This window comes from Ambystoma mexicanum, chromosome 4q, assembly GCF_040938575.1.
Source record: "Ambystoma mexicanum isolate Mex_15411 chromosome 4q, UKY_AmexF1_1, whole genome shotgun sequence".
Classification (NCBI taxonomy): domain Eukaryota; kingdom Metazoa; phylum Chordata; class Amphibia; order Caudata; family Ambystomatidae; genus Ambystoma; species Ambystoma mexicanum.
The window spans coordinates 1,231,813,864-1,231,837,234 of NC_090928.1; positions in this window are offsets into that span (position 1 = coordinate 1,231,813,864).

Below are 23,371 nucleotides of genomic sequence, written 5' to 3' on the forward strand. Positions count from 1 at the left end.
TAGTGTTAGATTCTGAGCGCTGGATGTTAACATGGGATACTCTGATATTTGCAGTCCTGGAAGATATGCTGCGGTTTTCGCTGCCATGTCTGTGGCAGCATTACCGAGTGAGACCTCATCAGTGTTGTTTGTATGGGCGGTGCATTTCACAACTGCCACTACATTTGTTTGTGGCGTGAATGAGTTTATCCTGTAATGCAGCATGTTGAACTGAGGACCCATCAGCTCTCCTGAAACCCCTCCTTTTCCATCGCGCTAGGCCTGAATGCACTGTGGTGGTGAGGTAAGCTAAGTCTGATTAGATGGTCATGTGGTACCCCTGAGACTTCAGTAGCGGTTCAATGACCGAGATGAGCTCTGCCGCTTTCACCGAGAAATGCATTGGCAATCTTGTTTGCACTAGTGTTTCATACTCCCCATCCACCAGGCGCACTACCGACGCACATCCTGTGTCCGGGTCAATTGTCGCTGACCTGTCAACAAAGAGGACCTCCTCCACCTCGAGCTGCCTGTCGCGTATTTTTGGAATGTCATCTTCCTCCCCCTCAAACGTTACACAGTCATGGGATGCCACGTCCTCATCAGAGCACATTTCTGTCAGGAAGGGAGCTAGGTTTACCGTTTTGCAACGAACAATGTGAATGTACAGCGCCTCGATGACCTTGGGCTGTAGTCTGCTCTACAAATTTAAAAAATAAATAATGAAATAATGTTTGCACTTGCTAGGATAACTTCATAGACAGATGCTTGCAGCATAGCCAGGGTGGATTTTGTCTGCTCTAGGATTGCAAAAACCGCATGTTCGACGTACAATGTTATGGAACACCCCATGACATAGTAGAACTTTTTTCATTTGCAAATTCAGCAGCAGCAAGTGTTTGCTCACACGCAAACAGGCCTTGCATCACAGAATCTAAAATACTGCTGTAGTAGGCCAATGGCTTGTGGCCCATGGTACTCTTTTGTGTCAGAACCGTAGTCATTAGTTGCCCACTGGAGTGAGAAAATAAGTAAAAATTCTGTGTGTAATCTGCAGTTGCTAGCACTGGCACTGTTGATATAATCTCCTTGAGGCCATTGAAATGTGTAAGTATGTCCTCTGTCCACGCTATTTTGTTTTCCCCTTTTTGTGATTCCTTGAGGGCCTGGAGGAGGGGCCTAATATATGCTGTATAGTCAAGTATCCATGCTCTGCAGTAGTTGCAGAGACCTAGACATTTATGCATCTCCTTCACTGTCTTAGGCTGCGGGGTGGTGCACACAGAGGCCAGCACAGTCAGGTATAATTCTTTTGCCATTCAGAGAGATAAATTGACCCAGTAGAGCACCCCCTGGAGGCAATGCTGTAATTTGCCCTTATCAACTTTGTATTCCTTGTGGGCCAGACGCTTGACTGCACTGTTGCTCGCTGATACTGCACACTAGTAAATCATCAACGTATTGAATAATCGTATTGGGCACCTGTATGTTTCCTAAATCAGCATGTATGATTCTGTTGAAGACACTAAGGGACTCACAGTACCCTTGAGACAGTCTTGTGTGTTTAGAACGCTGTTATGTCCAGTTATGTCCAGCAGTCAGGGTACTTATAAAGGAAACTCATATAGCCAGCTGTGATCTTGAGGTTACTTTAATCAGGTTACATCACAAGGAGATAGGAAGTTCAGTCTTAGGGAAGCCCACTGACTCACACCACCCAGGCTACATCATCACCAACTGCCCTGGGTGGAATCTCATACACTCAGCATTCCAGTCAGTCACTCTCCTGTCATTCCTGCAGACACACACCATGCATTCAGGAGGAAGGATAAAGCAAGGGGATACACATATAATAGGAATACAATTCCCAACACATCCCTTCCTTCCACCCAACCACACACACTTCACAACACACCTCCCTTCCTCACAGCAACAAACACATACCTCAAATAACACGCACTCAACCAGATTCCAAAGCAAGAGATGGTTATTGGAACAGGCGTAACTAACCCGCTGGCAGAAGGACTACACCAACAAAACGACCATGCCAAACCAACAAAACAATACAAAACACCTTCTGCCCACCACTGCCACTGGAGAGCCTCAAACCTGCCACGTTTGAGCACTGCCTGCCCCATCTTGGGCGACTAAACATACATCCAGAAACCCTCAAAAAACACTGAACACCTTCTATCCCCCACTGCCACTAATGGATCTTGGAGCTACCACCCACTAGCAGAAATGGTCCCTAAATGGACTTGCACATGACCCACTGCTCCAAAACTGGAAATCTAGCTAACTTCCAGATACAACCAATCCGAGAAGGTCTAAAAAGGGAACCACTGGGGCCTTAAACCCACACACACTCTGCACACATCCTGACCCACACACACAGCAAACACACCTGACCAACAACCATACATTGTAGGATTCCACACCAAACGAAAACACTGGTGGCCACACAAACTGAGCCATTAAACCTTGAATCCCAAACTGAATCCAACACTTCTACACACAAGATAGACCTCCGGTGACCTGCTGAAAAGAAACTAGTGTTTCCACATTATCACAAGAAATATACACATTCAATTGGGATTCACTGTGAACAAATTGAAAGAACAAGAAATCAGAAAACCCTACGATGACATGGCGGGGCTAACTCTTCCCCCTAAATCTACTCCACCCAGATCCTTTAACTCTGGTCCTGGATAATTATTACCCCTCTTGGTAATTAGAACCATTCTGACTAGCTAAACACAATGGTCTCCTCACTGGACGCTGTAAAAACTGACAACTGGATGTGGAAGCATCCCAACCACACCTCTACTTCCAACAGCATGCGGACAGGGTCCAGCCCCACACCTGTTAATTCAATGGGCTACCACTCTCACCCATACCCAAACATCAAAGACATACACCAACATACCTTACACCAAAAACCATGGGTTACTACCCTCACCCACACTTATCATCCACCACACAACAACGGGTCCCCTGTCAGCAAACTCCACTGATAGGGCGTCAATATCCCCGCTTCCCTCCTCCACCTCCTCACCTGTTGAATCAGAGTCTTCTTCGATAGGGCTGAGAGTTCGATGTGCTCTGTAGTCCTTTTCTTCTTTTCTTTGTTGTGTATGTCTCCCACAAGAAGAAGCCACAGTGAGAGCGATAGAAATGCCCTGACCGTGACCCCCTCCCAGGAGGGACCAGAAAGGGGAAAAAAGCCAGGTATAGGCAAAAAAAAAACAGTGAATCACAAAGGCAGGTGGGTATCCTGATGGAGGTTGGACTAGCAGATATCAGCAATGGGATGCAGAGAAGGTATAACAGAAAAACAGGAAGAGTAGGAAAATCCAATAGCTCCTACTCCAGGTAAGCGGATAACAGCAGGGAAACAGGACGGTAAAACAAAAGAAAAAAAAAGTAGTAGAGACAGAGAGAGAAGGGGGATCCCGGAAAACGGGACCCGAGTGGAATGAGGAGGGGAAGAAGAAAGAGAGAGGAAAAGCCCCGCAGAGCAGAATAACAGCGTATAGCAAACCGCATTAGCAAAGGAAAACACAGCTGACCGTGAAGGGTTGCAACGCACAGAACAGAGGATAGGGCGTGGCTAAGTAACGCTACGTTCAATTGAGCGGAAAAGACTGGACCGCTAAGTGGACGTAGCGCGGAAAACGTGACAGGAATTAGGAAGTGTGTAATCGGAATTGGGGCAACAGACGCCAGGTAGGAATGCGCTGCATGACATCCCCCTTAACACCCATACTAAAATGACTAGTGCACGCAACTCACCCCTACGCTAAATCAATGGGCTACTACTCTCACCAACACTCAAACTTCAAAAGCATGCATACACACTTTACTGAATGCCACTGTAACAAAACCTCGACCATGACCTTCTACACGGTACATGTTGCATCTTTGGATTACATGCTGCAAAGCCTCAAATAATGTTATTTCTAACATTCATTCCTTTACTAATGCATCATCAATGGAAGTTCTTGTTGAAACTCGACATAAATGTTAACACTTATGCATTCATTATTCAAATATCTCAGCAGAGGTCTACAAGTCTTTGTTGCATAATCAGCGTAAGGCTGCGGATTCCTCAAAATGTTACAACTAAACACCCTGCACCCTGCACTTTAATGACACTTTAATGACATGGTCACTACAATACCATATTCCCTCATGCAACCTACATATTGGCAAAATCCCTCAAAACGATAAGTGCTAGTAGAATCTCTACCAGCACTAAAATCTAAAACTGGTGTAGCATATGACAGGAATTTATCATTTTGGAGCAGTGGGTCCACGTGGCAGTCAATATAGGGACCGTTTGTGCTTGGAGGTGGCATCTCCAAGAGCGGCAGTGGTGGATAGACGGTGTTCAGTGTTTTTGTTACACCTGTTCCAATAACCATCTCTTGCTTTTGGAACCTGGTTGAGTGTGTGTTATTTGAGGTATTGCCAGGAGTGTAACTGACTGGAATGAGATTCCACCCAGGGCAGTTGGTGATGATCTAGCCTGGGTGATAGGAGCCCGTGGGCTTCCCTAAGACTGGACATCCTATCTCCTTGTGATGTAACCTGATTAAAGTAACCTAAAGATCACAGCTGGCTACCTGAGTATCCTTTTTAATGACCCTGACTGCCGGATATAACAAACACATCCCCCCAAGCAGTGAGATATTGTGAATTGGGGTGTTTTTGAGATCCACGACCGTAAAATGGGCCGCCTCGTTAGGGATGTTGCAAAGCATAGTTGCAGGGTATGGAACTATGGTAAACTGTGCCTCTAAAACGTCACTAAGGGGGTGCACATGCTGGATAATCCTCTACCTCCTCCCTTTTGCTTTCTTTAAAGCATAGATCACTGTGTTGCATGGGGAGGGGCAGGGTACAATTATCCCTTGGTTTAGCGGGGCAACAATAGTGTCTAGTATGCCTTCCTTAGCCTCTCTTGATAAAGGATATTGTTTCACTCTGGGCAGCAATGCGCCTGGCTTCAGTGTTATTTGTACTGGGGTCACTCTTTGCAGGAGCCCTACATCGTGTGCATTTGTAGTCCATAATCTTTCAGGGACCTGTTCTAAATCTGTGTTAGTGAAGGGCGGCGGGGCCACAAGGGCCATCAAGAGGCATTGTACTTCACGATATTGCACCATGATTTCACATGGGATGTAAATTGCCAGCACAATTTCTCTGTCTTCTGGTCTGTCCTCAAACAAATCTGCGTAAATAACTTCTTTAAGAGGCACCGTTGGGTCAATGCATAACACTGCGCCATTTGCACCCTTCTAAATCAGTCCTTATGACAACAACTCACGTAGCTAACACTACCAGATCTTGCAACCAATTCAGGCGTTACCCTTGACCGGTACATGAAATCAGACAGCACTCGCCAGCAGGCCTTACCAATTTTGGGCACAGCCTCAAGAAACACAGTTATGCCATACACAAACATGTATGGGTCCATGGGAATACCACAAACCACGGCCTCTCCTCCCCATGCATGAACGATAATCATAGCCCTTATGACACACACACCCGGGATGGCACACACTACACCACTGTCTGTGAAGGAAATGGTTATTTTCAACTTGCTTAACATGTCCCTCACGAGCAGGTGTACTGGAGAATTCTTGGAATACAGCAGGGCTGCACGTACCACCTTTCCTCCTATTTTGATATCCACCTCATTTGTATAGGGAGAAGCCCTGCGTGTGAAGAGTTTCACCTGATATTGGGAACCCTCCCTCACTGATGCATGATTTAGTGGTACCTGTGTCAACCATGAAGATGAATTGCTTGTTACTTATCTCAGCGCCCACCAAGGTTTCCTCGTCAGAGTGGATTGTCATGAATAGTACTGGGTATGCCAGAGTTCTCTGTGGGCTGTCCTACTCAGGGTATGCGTTTGTACCTGGGAACGTGAAAGTGTTGGTCCCCATCACACTCACTCCTCCATAGGCACGACGGTGCTGTTCGGCACTGCATTGGATGTTGGCATGCCACCCCCATGCATGCCGTTCTGTTGCTGCCTTGGTGGTCATGTCATCTGCGGATTATATCTTTGTGCACCTGGGGTTCGTGGCGGCAGTTGAGTGTAAGCCTGATGTATTTCATATGGTATGGACATTGGCCATGGGAGCTGCACCTGTTGCTGGGGCTGGGATTGTGGATGATAATTGGTATAGGAAGCATATCCCACCCCCTGCCTTCTTCTGCACTCCCTTGCAAAATGCCCCCACTTCCCAGAGCTCCAACATTGCGAGGGAGCCATAACTGCGCCCAAGGTCTCATATCTCCAAATCCTCCCTTCCTTCTCGGAAACTGCCCCTTCCGCGCTGCTGACCTCCTTGCTGCCACTCCGAGTAAGGGTACTGAGGTCCAACTGTCCTTGTTCTCCTTTTGGCCATAATGCTGCTATTCTCACCTCTGTAGACACTGAGGTGTGCTTTGCCACCTCTACGTGCATGTTTGATGGCGTCGCCCCCTCGACTGCTTTTTTAGCTTGTTTTTCTGCACAGTTTTCGCTTCCTCAGCCTGTAGCCTTTGGGCCACTTCCTTCTCGCGCTCTTTAATTCTCTTACAGTGGTGTATTATTATAGTTTGAATCTCAGCCCACCCCTTCACTTCAATGCCTACTATTTAGTCGAGCGCCTCCCGCCCTTCCTTCGGTAAGCCCCTTTTAATGACAAAATAAAAAAGAGGAATTGATCTGTCCCATTGGTCCTCCCTCTCCTCCCGCCACATCTCCTGAAACTTAAGAATATATTGCGCAGGGTCTTCATCGCCCCCATGGTGAACTTCATGATAGACTGCAGATCTGAACTGTTGGGGTGTGTTTGGCGCAGCGCATCTCACACCTGTGCCCTGATATTGTTAAATGGTGCACCATCATGTGCGCTATCGTCCAATTTTATTTCTGTATAACCTGCTTTTACCCGCACATCTCCTGCCTGCTCCCCTACAATTGCAACTAATAAGATCTTCATATCCCCCACTGCTAAGGGAATCCCTGCCCTCTGATTTTTTTAAATGTGTATATCCATATTTCTGGAGCTTGTGGATCTGCTTAGATCACATGCTCTGCATAGTTCGACATCTAGTGCAAGTCGCAGAGTATTACAAGATTTGTTTTTCGAAACTCAAAAACGGACGTCGACAGGGCGTGATTAGTAATAGTATCCCTAGTGTGACGTGCACTGTACCCATGTTCCTTCATGCGTCGAGATGCCTGAGATAGTTTTTTTTCCACCTTTCGAAGTCAGTCACAAATGCAGAGTTCTCTTCCAGGCTGATTGATGCCTTTGATTTACTACAGTTTTAATTGTAGACTTCCTTTCCGTTGTTGTTCGCTACGCCGCACGACTGCTCAATCACTCGATGGCTCCTGACGAACACTCAGAGTCGACGACTGATCGATCGACGACCAGACGCGGCCTTACGGGCCTCTTCGGGCTTTGGCCCATTACAGTAGGGAGAGAGGGGGGAAGTTCTCTATACTGACTTCTTTTAGAGAATGTTTAGCCCATCATCCCCTTTCTTCTATTTTCCCCCAATTGCCCTTTCAGAACATAATGGACAAACCCCATTTCAGTTTTGTCCCTCCTGCCATCGTATATTCCTGTGGAAGGACACGCACCGAGTGTGCAATCACTGTCTCCTGAGGGATCACACCGAAAAGCACTGCAAATACTGTTAGCTTTTTCGGCCCAAAACCCTACATGATCGGTGGACGAAACGCTGGGCTGCTCACGCCATGCAGGCCGAGGCCTGCATAGATGTGACGGATATGCAAATATAAAAAATATATATACATTATAAAATGTGTCAGGGGATTTCCTCCTAGAATTGCTGCAGGCTCCTTTACTGTAACAGGCTCGGCCCAGGTCGAAAGTGCATCAATGGGAACTGTGGCCTAAACCAGAACTCTGTGTTGGGTGTAATTATTGTGTCTCAATTGCATACCGTTGTTTTGGGGATCTGTTTACATCACTTGTATTTCAATCACAGTTGCACTCTGCTGTCATTAATGCGCCTCGTCTTGCACATTGTTCCTGACAATAAAAGGCAATGAAGCAGTTTGTCGTGACACATGTAATGACGCTATATTGAAGTGTTGGTTATATTGGATCCAGTTGCACTATTAAATAATACCCAATTAGTACCATTAATGCATTTTACGGCATGGAATATTTTTAAGATGGCTGCCATTTGACAAGTCCACCCAAAACTGTGGAAAAAATGCTTGGGAGGCAAATATTGATTGATACTTCTTTTTTTAAACACGTGTGAATATGTAGCTTTAATGCTATTGGTATAACATAAAAAGACATGTTCTAAATACCCAAAGGGCATAAATTAATGGTATGATCATGCACCACAGTCTGCTTGGAAAAAGACGTTTGTGCTTCCCTCCCCCCGCCCTCTGTGAACAAAATGGCTGTCTCCAATGCCTGCGTGACGCTTTTGCTCTCAATCATGAAGTGATAGCGAGGCGCGGGAAACCAGCAAGCACATTCTTCTACACCCGTGGTCTTGAAGCGAGGGGGGCTTGAAGGATGTCGGGAGGAGGGGGGCGCAAGTCTCTTCAAAAAGTGAGTACGGTACCTGGGGGGGCGGCAACAATATTTTTACTCAAGGGTGGGCTTAGCATAAAGAAGTTTGAATAGCACTGCTCTGCACTGTGCTCCTGCCTGCATTGCCCGCCCACTGTAGCTTAAATCAGGTATACCCCCCTCCCCTAAAGCACGACTGCATCACAGGCCCTCCTGGTTCTGAGCTCCTGGTGTCCTTCAGGAGTCTCTATGGTATCAGGGAAATCTTCTCAGGCCAGCAGTGGCTTGCTTTCCTCCAGCCCATCTTCCAGGTCGTTCTGCTACCAAATCTTGAAAGCTCTAAACAAATTCCTTGTCCACTTACCTACGTTAAGCCATAGATACCAAGTGTGTACACTCAAACCAATAAAACCAATTAAAATCTCACTGCTTACACATGGATTGTTTTCAAAATTGTTTCGTTTTACAAATGAATGCACTGTATAGTGACTAGGCTATAGTAATTCCTAATTAGTTTGAGCAGTTGATATTCTGAAGCAGCTGTTGTAGCAATGACATTTTCCTCCACTGGCATAAAAGGTCTCTCGACTGGACATGTGGATCTTTGCTAGAGGCAGCGCTTTGCATACTAACGGTGGGGACAATTAACCCGCGCCAATCTTCCCCTGCTTACATTTTGTAACAGTGGTAAGGGCAGACTGGCACATGCTGGTCGCCAGCATGGAGACATTGCAGCAAGACTCTTTATAGTTCTCGTCCCTGAGTGAGACAGGATGGTCCTGAAATAATTGTCTCACTCTGTTAGAAAGAATGGTCAGGTCCAGGTTAGATGGACTGCCTAATCCGGTTCCTCTGTGGATGTTTCTAGTCAATCACCTTCTTAGGGGTGGCTATTACTAACCACTGCCATGTTCCCTGATTTACTACTCATAGGTAGAGAGTAACACACCAGGGAAGCACCCCTGAGACCACGTCTCTTTCACACAATTCATTCTGCACTAAACCCAATTTCCCACCCACCTTCATTCCCATAATGGGCTACGAACATTATGAAATGTGCATTACTCCAAAATATTTTTTATTGACACATCATGTTGTGCCAAGAGGGCAGCCATTTTGTAGCCGGATGAGAACCACCCAAAAGAACAAAGAGCATATGACGCTCACTGTCAGTAACACAGTAGTATGGATGTAACAGTGTGAGAGTCCATTATAACTACTACATGCAAAGTGTTACATTACATCCTTTCCCTCTTTGTTGCAGTGTTTAGAACAGTGCCTTTCCTGGTCACCACCTTGACAAGCATGCAGTCAATGCTCAGTTTGGCCACCACCACCCACATGAAGAAGGCCTTCTGCACAGGTGAGTGCTTCTCTCCCAGGTCACTCTGTCCCCCTTGAAGCCCCATACTTGTGCATGAAAAAGCTCCTGTTGAGTTTGTTTCTCCACAGAGTGTTTGTTTTTGTGTCTCTCTTTTAGTAGATGTGTTCTTTCTGGCTTTCTCTGGTCTGTGGAAGGTCTCTTGGCATGTTCATGTATGACACAGACGTGCCTAGAAGTAATCCATTCCATAATGGCCCACTCATCTCTGCTACTGTGTACTCTCTACCAATGGTCATTATCTGTCTGTGAGTGCTCCCCTCATGGTTCCTTTGTTCCATTTATTGGTCTGTTTTTTGTATCCTTTTTTTTCTACCTGTGAGCCCTCCTAGGCTGGATCCTCGTGCCGTTTGATTGTTCTTTTACGTACCTGTCTGTGCCCCCTGGTTTGTTCTTTGTGCCTTTGAATGGACATTTGTTTTATTCTTCTGCACCTGCTCTTCTATTTTGTACACAGTTACATTGTCCTTGGTGGCCCTCTTCTGTACTTGTTATCACATCCGCATTTGTCGGACCGTTGACTCCCCCTTGCTGCATATTTGCTGTAGTGTTTCTTACAACGAAAAATGTCACTTTAGTTTAGTTGTGTATTTTGTCTTCAGTGTTGGCCTTTGTTATCATATCGCCTCCCTGCACATCTTTCCAATCCATCCAATCCAATCAAAGGTGCTAGAAAGAGAAAGAGGAGTACGTATACAGCAGGCCATCAACAGAGCAACCCAAATCATCAAGAAGGGATATGGTGAGCAGAGGAAAAGAGGACCCAGCGTGTGACTTTCACCATTTTAGTGCTAGGGTCTCTATTAATGAGGTCATCCCGCTCGATCACCAACTGGTGAAAGGGGTGTAAGGTTAGGAAAGTATAACAAAGGTCTAAGCCGATAAGGTTCTAGACAATGGGCCTCATTACGAGGTTGGAGGTAGCCACCCTGGTTTTACCCCCAAACTCGGCTCCGGCACCCGCGAAAGGGGAATCACCTAGCCATTCCGACCTCGGCAAACTCGGTAATTCCTCTTGCGCGGGTGCCAGAGCCGGAGCCGGTACGTCCCCATTCCAATTGGAGCCCCCATAGGGCTCAATGAGAATGGGGAGGATGGTAACAGCTACCATCATGTTCTGCTCATGGGTGCCGGTAGCGATACCGGCGCCGTCGTTGCCTTCCCTCCATACTCGTAATGAGGCCCAATATGTTCCACAGGGCAAAATGATTGGTGGCCCTAATGCCTACCACACACCCCACTCTGAACACACTCCCAGCGTCGCTAAATCATTGACATTTACATAACGTTTTTTTGACTTGTAATAAGAATGTTTGTGATGCTCTTCTTCCCTCCATCTACCTTATCCACTCTCTGTATTTTCATGCTATGTCATGGTTTCCTTCTGCTGTTTGATTATGCCAGTTTTATGTCTTTCTCTTTTATTTTTTTGTCCCTCCGATCTTTCTTTTGTGTCTGTTTTTGATTTTTTCCTCAGCCTCTTTTTTTACTGTGCCTATTTTTTCTCTTAGTTTCTTTCTTTTTATCATTCTATTAATGTCCCATTGTCTTCTTTTTCCCTTTCTCTTGCTTGTCACTTTCTTTCATTCATCCTTTCTTCCTTCTCACTCAGTGTCTGTCACTTCCTTTTAATCGCTGTATTTCTTTCCCATGTTTAATTGCTAAACTTCTTTCTTCCATTCCCTCTTTGATATTGCTAACCTCATCTTCTCTCTGTGTTTCATTATTTCTCCTTCCCTTACTTTTCTCTCCTTCGTTTTTTATTTGATCTCTCACTGGCTGGTTCCTGAGCCCCCATCAGCTCCACCCACTCCTCAGCAGCACAGTTTTTATCTGGGCTGGTTCCCCCCGCTTAAAAGGGCGTGGGAGCTCCGTGGGTGATCATTTATAGAAAGATGTTAAGACCCCTCCAAACAATGATTGGGTAAAGCTTTAGCTGTTCAAGGGGCAGCTGACTCACAATAATGATGGCAGCCTTTAGTCCTCTTTGAATTGGAGTCTGTGTGTTCAATGCCACCAGTGGTTGCAGAGACTCATTAATCACCAGGCATGAAGCTCCCCTTTCTCCTTCCGATCCTGGACAATCGTCTGCTGTCCCTTCTCCTAGAAAACACTCCTGGGTCCAAGTCTCAGAAGAATGTCTCAACTGCAAAGTCCATTGAATGGAAAGGGGCAGCTTTTGTTTGTAAGACATCCCTCATGCCAAACAATGCAAAGACCCTAGGGGGCGCAGGTGAGGGTGCTACACAGTCAACACAACTATAGTTCAACGCCTTTACCTGTATAGTAGGGCCAGCAGGTAGGGTTGGGTTGAACACATGAGGGCGCTAGTTTTATTCTACAGCCCAAAAGAATAACTACCGTCAAAGTGTCAGGATTGATAACTAAATGGGTTTAAAAGCCATTGTAAAGGGATTTCCCTTACCTAATAAAGAAAAACTCAGGTTTATAAAACCCAATTCATCCCATGGATCAATTTATAGTCTCAGGAATATAGCTCAAGCGCCACTTCTTGACTTCAGTCCCACGTCTTATAGCATCTAGCACACTTCTAGACTTTCCCACTGGTTTTAGAATTCTTCTTGGCACACACATTTTCACACTCTGCCCCTGGGTCACCTTTGTAGGCTTTTTGATGTGAATGTAGGATGCTCTTATCAACAGGTATTTCTACCCTCTTTCCAGGGTAATATCTAGTATTTCTTTCTCCTTGCCAGGTCTTTTTCCAGGCATGTTATTTACATCCACCATCATGTGGTCATCCTCCTGGGATAGCGTCTATATCTCCAGCAAGCTCTGGCTTCTCCCTGCTGGCCTCTAGCTCCTTCAAGGGACTCCTTTCTCTCTGGCCTCAGCCAGGGTTAAGATATAGCCCTCAGCAGGCTGGTTCGGTTCACTTAATTTTCCTTAGTCCCTGATTTTCTTCGGCAGCTGAATTAAACCCCCCAGCTTGTTTGTGGTTCCTTCTCTGGTCACACCTTCATCCGTGTTGATTGTGTTGTACCATCGTCCTGATTGTGTTTCAGCCCACAATCTCAACTTTCAGACTCCATGAAGAGAGCAGGACAACATTCCTCTGAGGGGAAGGGTTTCACTAGAGCGGCCACCTGTTGTTGGTCCATAGCATTAGTCCACCCAGTTGTGTCATAAACTCATTCCTATAGTAATATCCTTGTTTGACCTGGCCCTTTCAAATTTCCAACATTGCAGACCCTTTGATTATGTGTCTTCATACTTTACATGCCTCACATGTTTTATTCCCAAGTGGCTAAAAACAAATGAGTGATGGGTGGAAGGTTTCAAGTTAATCTGAACTACTGGCACTGCTCCGGGCAACCTTCCACACCACCATTTTTTAGCCCGTCTGCGCCATTGCAAAAGGGGTCCAGCCATGTGCAAATCAGTCAGGTACTGCCACCAATGGAAGCAGCCCTGCCCAAACTGCTAGGCCAGGTCGCCTCTGCACGGAAATACAAGCAACCCCAGACATGTTTCGGCCCTGTTGGGCCTCCTCTGTGAGGTGCAGCTTGGTTCCCTATGGCGCAGCGAGCAAGGGAAAAATCTGGGTGATTCAGGGTGGGCACAGCTGGTTATTCAATGGTAGCTCAATCTGAAGTTGTACATATCGGAGCGCATCTTGAAGCCTTGGCACAAGGTTACCAATAAATGAGAAGCAAGGGACCCACTTCTGGGAATACCCTCCCTCCCATAGGCAGACAAACTGAAACCAAAGAAGTGATGGGTGAGCAATGCCAGAGGTTAGGATTCATTCCAAACCTTCCAGCCATCACCTCTTTTGTTTTCTGTTATTCCCTAGAGGCCCCTATGGAACGGCCAAATGGGACAATGTCCTTAGTGCAACGTCCTTAGTGACAATGTGAAAAGGTACTAACCATCATTTTGGAGTCAGAACGTTCTCGTGCAGCAGAGTGCTTTGCTTATATCTTTGTACCCTGTACAATTAAACCTTGTTATCCTTGCAAGCAATCCCTTGCCTTTTTCCCTAGAGGGTTGTATTCTTTCTAGCGTGAGCATAAACAGGGACTTGCCTTAATTTGGTGACCCTGCCATTATTATCCCAACGTATGCGTACCTGCAGAGGTATCTAGGCAGCCTCTCCGGAAGGGCCGCGCCCACCTACAGTGACTAGTCCCAAAACGTGTACCCCGAGTGGCCTTGTGGGAAGGGTCTTTGCAGAATCCCGCCTGCTCTTTGAAGCGGGGTGCGGCACCAAAGAGAGGTGCAGGCCGGCTGTGGAACTCCGTGAATGGAGGTCTTTGGGAGAACGCGCGCACGTGAGTATAGCCTGCAAGGTATAACAAAGTAGGGTTGGGGTGTATGGAGCAGTGTGAATATTGTGAACATGCAGTGATTGAAATTGAGAGTGTGGCACGTTTATGGAGTGTATTGATTGTTTGGCTCTTTTATTAACTTTAAAAAAATATATATTTGTTCACTCATGATCACATATCTCAGATATAGTACAGACATAGTCATATTCTTAGGGTTGATTCACCAGGCTATACAGATAAACATCTGGTAGCGCCGTTAACTTCCCTCTTACCCCCCTTTCCCTTCCTAACCCCAACATGTATGGTTTCGGTATTACTCTTCCATGTCAGATTCTGCCTTTCCTCGCTATCCAAACCGTTTCCCCTGTTGTCTGCTCCCCATTGTACTTACACAACATGCACATTTTTGAGCACCTTTAGTTTATAAAAATGCGACTCTAATATGTCCTTAAAATACTTGTGGAAAGGGTGCCAGACTGTCACAAACCTCTGGTATGTCCCAGCTCTCAATGCACACACCTTCTCCATAGCAAGCACTCCCCACATTTTTACCCACCACCAGGCTACTACCGGGCCCTCTACTGTTTTCTACCCATCGGCTAGCGTCATTCTTGCTGCCATCAACAAATGTGTAATGTAGGCAGCGGTGTTGCCACTTGAAGCATAAACCCCCTCTACCTCCGCCCCCAGCAAAATTACAATTGGTGAGCCCGGTAATTGTGCCCCTGTGATCTCTCTTATGTGACCCAGAATTTCTTTCTAGTATGTTTTGGTCATGGGGCATGTCCACTGCATGTGTTGTAGATCCCCTATTCCCCCACATTGCCTCCAGCATAGGGAGGGATACTTCCTGTTCATCCCATGTTGACGTTGGGGGGGGAGGGATCAAGTACAATCTATAGCAGATCCTATATGCTGTTTCTTTAATAGCTGTAGTTTTGGATATGTTGTGTGCTCTCCTTCAGATTTGCTCCCATTCCTCTTCAGTAATTAGGGTGCTAAAATCCCTTTCCCATCTAGCCATATATGGGAGTGTGTCCCCCAACTGTGCCCTATCCAGCAATCTATACAATCTCAATATTTCTTTACCTGTCAGGCCTTGTAATCCCAGTGGTGCCCTTGTGCCTGCTTCTGTAACCTCCTTCTGACCCACTCATTTCTGCTACTGTGTACTCTCTACTAATGGTCATTTTCTGTCTGTGAGTGCTCCTCTGTTGGTTCATTTGTTCCATTTATTGGTTCGGTTTTTTTTATCCTTTTTTTTCTACCTGTGAGCCCTCCGAGGCTGGGAGATCCAATGTCTGATCTGTATATATTTATACTGTTCTCTCTCTCCTATACCAAATTTCTAGTTACATTCCTCAAAAAGCAGTGGGTTCCCATTATGGAAGAAGTCCCCCAATGTTAGGGGCTTCAACCCTACCCATGTGTCCCAGAACGCTACTTTCTGCCCCGTAATGAAATCGATGTTATGAGCCATTGGGCTATAAGGCCCTAGTCCCAGGGATATTGTTTTGCCTTTCAATGCTTGGTCCCAACCCAGTGATGATGTCTTGGTTGCTTCTAGCAGTTGTCCCCTCTCTCTTCTAGCTCAATTTCCCATGGTGTGTAGTACGCTCAGTGGAATAGATGTGACCTCCTGTTCAATTTCGCACCAACCCTTTTGTGTCTCATCTGCTGCCCACTTCTGCATTGGCGCTATTTGCACCGCTAGACTATACCTTTTTGCATCAGGGACCCCCAGTCTCCCCAAGAGTGTTGGGCGAAGTAAGACTGTCCTATGAATCCTTGGTTTCTTCCTGTGCCATATAAAGGAGATTATTTCAGACTGTAAAGTTTTGGTCATACGAGATGATATTTCTACCGGAAGTGAACCCACTACGTATAACAGGTGAGTCAGTGTTGTCATTTTAACAGCTGCTATACGGGCGAACCAGAAGAGTTCCTATGCATCCCACCTATGGGGATCCTCCACCAAATGTTTCCACAAGGGGGTTATATTTACACCATATAAACCTTTATAACCTCTCGTTGAGTATATCCCAAAGTACTCTATACTCTTGTCTTCCAGATCAGTGGCTATCGCTTGCTCAGTTTTATTATTTCTCCCCGGTTATGTTAAGGGCTTTAGATTTTGTGTACTTTATAGTAAGCCCTCAGACCATAGCAAATTCTCGTAGTCTCTCCATCACTCTGGGCAGCGAGAGTTTCGCATCCTTCAGGAATAACAATATGTCATCTGTATAATGCTATCTTATGTGACTCTTTTCCATTCACTATGCCACCAACCGCCAACGATTCCATGTTATCAGAGGGGACAGGGGACATTCCTTATGCGTACCTCTCAGGATTCTAATCTGGGCCGTGGCTCGCCCATTAACCAGGAATCTTGTTGTGGGTATTTGGAAGTTCGCCAATATCATCCTAGTAAACTCAGGGCCACATCTGAATGCATCAAGGACTCGCTGCAGATACCCCCAATCTAGGCTGTCAAAAGCTCGCCATGCATTCAATGCTGCTATGGAGAATAATTGCCCAGTTGTGGTCCCCAGATCTATTATGTCTATTGCCCGCCTTATATGATCCTGTGTGTGTCTCCCGACAATGAATCCAGCTTGATCTTCATGAATTATCCCCAGAAGAACCCCTTTGTCAGTCTGCATGCTAGGATCTTGGCATAGATTTTAGCGTCACTGTTTAGTAAAGAAATGGGGCGGTAATTGACACAGTCTGTTGGATCTTTCCCTGGTTTGAGAATTAATACTGTAGTGGATCTTCCCATATCTTCCGTGATCACCCCTCCCTCCTTTATTACATTAAAAAGGTGTGTTAAAGGGTTATGTAACTGCATCCTGAAAGTTTTGTAATATCCGTTCCCAAAACCATCTAGTGTTTTATTGCTCGGTAGGGATGATATTGCATCGTTAACTTCTTGTGCCGTAATGTGCTTTTCCAGGGCATCCCTTTCCTCTTTAGCTATTTGGCGTAATTGTACTGTCTCCATATAGTTTACTTGGAGAATCGGGTCCAATCCTTCTTGTTTCAATAGGCCTGCATGGAATTTTTCTATGATTTTCATTTCATCTGCTTCTGCTGTAAATAGCATACCTCCCTAAGTTGGGCGATATCATTTTAGGCTTTTATTCTGCCGTTTAGGTGCTAGGAAACGATTAGCCTTACCTCCCTGCATGCAATATGTTTGTTTAGTATTTAGTAAAGCTTGTGCGGAGCGTTACGCCACTTGTGCTTCTAGCAAGGCCCTGGTTTTTTGTAACACCTACAATGTTTTCTGTGACTGTTGACTTTTATGTTGTATTTCGGCTATTTTGACTTCCCGCTCTAATTTTTTCGTAATTACTTCTTTCTCTCTGGTATATGCCGTAGTTTGGGATATGAATTCACCACGGACCACCACTTTCCCTGCATCCCAGACTACCCGCCAGTCCGTTTCCCCAGTATCATTGACTTTGAAGTAGTTAGAGATTACTTTCTCCAAGTGTGCCCTGAGAGCTATATACCCCAAGATCAGCTCATTCCATCTCCATTGTCTCCAAATCTCTAGGTTACCCTTGATCAGTTCGATTTGCAATGTCACCGGGGCATGGTCCATGAGATATTTGACTCCAATTTCTATGTTTAATACATGTGGGATCAGTGTTGCTGAGACTAAGACCATGTCTATTCTTGAATAACGCTTATGTATAGCCGAGTAGTAAGTATAGTCCCTTTCTGAACTGTGAAAAAATCTCCAGGTTTCTATCACTCCCAATTCTCTAAATAATGTCCCCAGCGCTGGTCGGTTTCTCCTGTCTGTAGGCGTGGGTGGAAGTGTTTTATCCAATATAGGATCCATTACGCAGTTAAAGTCCTCTCAAATAACTACCTGTCCCTCACACCAGCTCCCTATTACACCTTTAGGAAGAGGTCCATTAGGAGCGTATATTGCAACCAATGTGTATATCTGGTCCCCCAATGTACCCTTGAGTACTAGATATCGTCCCTCCGGATCAATGTGAAGGAACTGTTTTCTAAACATCAGTTTGGCTCCAATCATGATTGCCACCCCCTTTTTTTCGTCCCATTGGAAGCGAAATAATGTTTGGGGAAGGCCCTATGTGACATCCTGCCTTCGTTTTTGGGGAGAAGATGCGTATTCTGAAGGAAACTATAGATGCCTGGTGCTCTAAGAGCCTCCTCAATATCGAACAGTGTTTCATCGGTAAGTTCAGGCCCTGCACGTTTAGGGTGATTATGTTCACTTCAGCCATTTCCAGAGGGTTCCAACACGCAACTGACCGCTCCTAAGTTCCTCCCTTCTTCTCTATCCGAACCCCTTGTGAGCTCTACACCATACAACAGTTCCCTGCAACAACCCTGAACTCTTAAAACCCCAATCCAACTCCCACCTTCCCCCCTCCCCAACTCACCCTATTTCCCTCCCCTTTCCCTTTACCCAACCATGGCCTAGCCCTCTCGAACCCCGCCAAATGATAATCCAGGGCCTTGGGCCTCGTACAACTCTGTGAATTCTCCATGCCGCGCAGAGTGTACCCCAGAGTGAATACCAAGAAACACCCCACAATCCTCTCCCCGTCCGGGATCATTCCCTTTCAATTTAATAGATCCATATGTCCCCCCTCCTCCCACAAGATTGCAGGCAGTGTTTTATTTATTGTCGGGCCAACTTCCTTCATCTAGGACGGGGGCCTGTCAATTTTATTTCCCTTTCGCTTTTCCTTCCCCTGTCCGTGCAGGTTTCGGTGGTCTGTGATGACTGTAATGGTGTGTCTGGCCCCCAGAAGGTAGTGCCTCTAGGCTTTAAAGGCAGATTTGATAGGCAGGAGTTCCTTGTCAGTGATGGCATAATTAATCTCTGGAGGTGAGAACTTTTTCGACCACAAGGCCACAGGATGTAGCTGGCCGGTTTCCGGGTCTCTCTGTGAAAGGACAGCCCCCATTGCGAGACTGGACGAATCATTTTCAACGACATAAGGGAGGTCTGGACGAGGATGTCGCAGGATTGGAGCGGAGGTAAACCTTTGTTTAAGTTCCTGAAAGGCTTCTTCTGCTTCTTCGGTCCAATCAAACTTTTTATTGTTTTTTCGTAATAGTACTGTGATTGGGTGCACAACCTGAGAGAAGTCTGGGATGAACCGGCGGTAGAAGTTTGCAAAGCCTAGCATGCTTTGTACCCCTTTTAGAGACGTGGGTGAAGGCCATTTCAGTATGGCATCTACCTTGTGCATGTCCATTCTGATGCCTCCTGGAGTAAGAAGTTCTACTTTGGTGACGCGAAAAAAGCATTTTTCAAGCTTTGCAAACAAGCAATGTTGACGGAGCTTGGTGAGAACTGAACGAACGTGCATGACATGATCTTGTTCCGAGGCTGAGTATACTAAGATGTCGTCTATGTACACTAAGGCGCACACATCAATTAACTCCCTTAAGACGTCATTCATGAAATACTGGAATGCCGCAGCGCATGACTTGATATTCAAACAAGCCGTACTTAGTACGGAAGGCGGTTTTCCATTTATCTCCTTTTCTGACTCGTACCAGGTGGTACACTCCTCGAAGGTCCAATTTGATATAAATCTGGGCATCTTTAACTTGGTCTAGCATCTCAGGGATAAGTGGCAAGGGGTAGCGGTTCTTCACGGTTTTCTGGTTCAATGCGCGGTAGTCAATACAGGTTCTCATGTCTGCTTCCTTTTTCGGTACGAAGAACAAAGGACTGGCTTCATGGGATTTCGAAGGACGGGTAAATCCGTTTGCAAGGTACTGGTCTAAATAGGATTTCAAATGAAGGTTTTCTGGTTCTGTGAGAGCGTAGATCCTGCCGCAAGGGATTTGTGCACCAGGAATCGATCTGACAGTCATAGGACCTGTGCGGCGGCAATGTATTGGCTTTGTCCTTTCGGAAAACATCCTGTAAATTATGGTATTCACTTGGCAAGGTATTAGTTGCTCCCAGGGTTGATACTGTCGTTCCGGGAGTCATGGGGATACAGAGGTCGGGTTTCTCCTCTTGGTAATAGCAGACAGGGGAGCAGTCACCGGTGAAGGTTAATTTTCATGCCCGCCCGTCTATCAAAGGGTTGTGAGCAACCAACTATGGCATCCCAGTATTAGCCTGAACTGAGGTGCCTTGATGAGATCGAATGAAATAGACTCCCGATGTCCGTCCTGGCACAGCAAGGTTACCCTGGCTGTGCACTGAGTTACTGGTCCGGAAGCAATTTCTGTCCCATCCACGGTGGTTACCTTGTCCATAGTTGGCTTAGAACACAAAGGAATCCCCATCTCTGCTGCCAGTTCTTGATCAATATAATTTCCAACTGCTCCGCTATCGATGTATGCTTCAACGGCATGCATTCTTGACGACTGTTGGTGGTTAAGTAAGATCACAGGTATTGCAAAGTGCGAGGTCAGCAACTCTTTCTTCTCACTCGACAAACTGACCTCTACGTTTGTCGAGCGTGTTAGTTTTCCGATTCCTTAGCTTCATCCTTCTCTGTGGCCCCAACTGTTATTCTTGGGGGTTTTACTGGACAGTCATTCAGGAAATGTCCTGGTTTCCCACAATACAAACAAAGCTGTTGTTGTCTTCTTTTGTCCCGCTCTTGTTTTGTTAATGGAGGCCGTATCCCTCCAATCTGCATAGGTTCTACAGCATTTCCAGGTACACGGGGTGTGTTTTCCCTTGGTCGAACATAAACGGTCCGAGGGTCCGTCTTAGGCCGGTCTGCCTTTCGGTCCTGCAACCGGTAGTCTAGCTGCACGACCAGATTTATGAATTCTGCACAGTCTCTGGGTGGATCAACAACCTGGGCTTAAACGGTCTTTAATTCGCCTCGTAAGCCTCGATGGAATAACGTGGTTCTTTTGTTTTCTGGCCACCTAGCTTCGGCAACCAGTCTGTTGAAGGTAGCAATATACGTTAACAAGTCCTGATTCCCCTGTCGGAGGGACAAGAGTTCATTGTCTACTGCTTGTTCCTGGGTATGGCGAGCAAAAAGTTTTTCCATTTCTCTCTGGAACCCCCCAAAGTCATGTAAAAGAGGATCATCATGGGTTACCAACGGCACCAACCAATCTGCTGCACTACCACTCAGGTATGATAAGACAAAATATACCTGAGCTTGGTCGTTTGGAAATGCTCCAGGCCTACAAAGAAAATGAAGGCGGCACTGATTGATGAATGCCGCATACTTCCGTGGGTCGCCTGAGAACCTTTCTGGTGGTGCCAGGGGCACTGTTCCAGGTAACGTGATCTGTACCGGAGTGGGTGGTATGGCGGGGTTTCGCATCGTTGGATTGCTTCCAGGTAGAGCCATCTGTCCTGCCTGTGATTGCAAGTATTGCCTGCTAATCTCTTCAGTGCGTTCTTTGGTCACTATTAGGTCTCTCCGGAGGGCATTAGTCTCTTGTCGGGCAGAATGAACCTCAGCACGAAGCTCTCCTAGTAATTGGGCCAATTGGTCCATTTCTGATGTCTCCATGGTGCCCAGGTGGATTTGTTATGGTAGGTCTTCGCGTTCTGTTACGCTCACCTGGTATCCACAGGGACGCCACCCAGCCGGGTTACTCGCTGGTATGCTTCTCAGCTTTGCCCTGATGTGGTCTGCGGGGATGGTTCTGCCTGAAAATAAGGAGGACGGTGTTCAAAACTGACCGACTGGGGTAAGTATCCTCCCTCCACCCCCGTATGATTTCAGTCCCTCTGGCGCCCTCTCCTCACCTTGTGGTAGAATTAGGCATGCTCTCCGTCCTGCTTTCTTTGCAGGGGCGCATTGTCTTTCATGGTCGAGTGCGGTCCATTTACTTCACTGATGCCGGCCCGTTTGATATTGTTCAGGTATGTCTTATTGCTGTTCTTTAGTTTTGTTGCTATCCTGCATACCTTTCTTTGTTTAAAATGTCTCTTTTTTCTCCCTTAGGTATGCAGAGCTTCAGCGCGGCGAACTGGCTTGGTTGAGCCCTGCTGGTAAATGATGGCGCATTAAGAGCGCTATGATGCGGTAAGTAATCGATATGCGCAGCGCTGGAAAGTCTTGCCTTTGCTAACCTGTGTTTTCCCTCCTTGTAGGTCGCAGTGTTCTTCAGCGCGAGTGGAATGTCCGGAGTGGTGCCAGCCGAGAGGCTACCAGCCAGGTAAGCCTTTTCAGCAGTTCGTAATTTGTAAATGTCTCTACTGCTTTCTTTAATGTTGCCTCTATCTTCCTCTTTCAGGTCGTTCTGTCCGGGAGGCTTGCAGATTCGAGGAAGCTGTTCTCAGTAGCTGCGAGTGTTTAAAGATGAAGACTGCAGGTAAGATGCTGCTGCTAATGATGTTCCTTTTGTCTCCTTGCAGGTTCTGCTTCTCCGAGGTTCGAGGGAATAGCTGGACACGGTGAACGTCACGTTGCAAGCTGCAAAGTAACGCGAAGCGTGTTGTCTTGCTCGGGTGTGGTTTAAATAGCCCCAACAAAATAGTCCAGGTAAAGTAGTCCCTAGGCTACCAAACCCAAAACACTAGACCGCATAGCTTGGTTCGTAGGAACTAAGCTATGTAGATGCCTCCATGTTGGCTGACAATACAATAAAGTAGTTCCCAAGCACATTGTTTTTCATGGTGTATGAGCCTTGTGCCATAGGCGCCAGGACTGGCCCCATGAGGGCTTTTGAAGAGGATGCCAGGCTCTAGAGGCCCCAGTCCTCACTCCACCTGGCCAATGGGTTTGCCAGAGGGGGTTTTGGGCCAGGGTCGTGACACATGCCCAAGAACTTCACCCCAGGCAGTCCACTAGAATGTTCTTGATTGGACTCTCTATGAGGGCCCTGTGCCCTTCCTCCAGGTCCACATACCCTTTTGTTGTCGCTCCGCACCCTCTGCCGTCTCCTCTGAGGTGACTCCACTGCTTCTGGACCTCTCCCTGGTCAGCTCTTCCCACGTGGGCCTTCACCCTCTTGTGCTGTGGAGTGTGGGCTCACTCGTTAATCCGTCTATTTTTCCCTCCTTTCGTTCTTTCCCTCTTCTCTGCCTGCGGTAATATCCTGCCACGGGCTCCGATGCAAGCCCCTGAGTCGGGTGCCAGGCCTCTTCCTCGCTTGTCCGTCTCACTTCGAGACCACATATGTGTCAGGGTCCGGCTTGACTGAATTCCACAGGA